The following is a 627-nucleotide window of genomic DNA, read 5'->3' as shown; positions in this document are numbered from 1 at the left end:
ATTCTTTTTTGCTTTTGGATTCGATATGCTTCGTGTATACCTATGATATGATGTGTTCTTTTCAAGGTTCAAACATACATGTGAATGTTTGTTTTTTAGATAACTATGACCTGCAGATTCTGTGCATAGTAAACCTTTTTTTGTTTTTCAATTTATTATTTTAATGATTTTGTCACGTTTAGTTATAAACTTTCAAATGGATCACATGCTGTCCTTCAACTTTCAAAATTTAATCAGTCGTGGTCCTCTTGATAGTTGAAGGGTCATGAAAGGTTAACTTGGAGTATGAATGGTAACAATTTGAAAATTGAAGGATCATGGATGATCAATTTAAAAATTTTGAATTAAACATGACAAAATCACTATACTTGAAAGACCCCAAATAGTATTAATTCCATGTTTCATCTATTCAACAACCTTTTCAGGACCATGTTTTTTTCTTTAATAATATAATGGTCTGATAGTCTGATACAATGTATGTACTATATGTGTATCTCTCTTCATTAAATTTCCCCTTCCAAATTATATGTTTTTGTGCTCCTAATATAGGTACTGCAGCAAAAACATAACAAAGACAAAAGCTAGAGGTTTATATATCAGTTCTTTCCTAATAAGCATAGGTATCTC

This window comes from Ipomoea nil, unplaced genomic scaffold (genome assembly GCF_001879475.1).
Source record: "Ipomoea nil cultivar Tokyo-kokei standard unplaced genomic scaffold, Asagao_1.1 scaffold1509, whole genome shotgun sequence".
Taxonomy (NCBI): domain Eukaryota; kingdom Viridiplantae; phylum Streptophyta; class Magnoliopsida; order Solanales; family Convolvulaceae; genus Ipomoea; species Ipomoea nil.
This window is presented reverse-complemented; position numbering follows the sequence as displayed.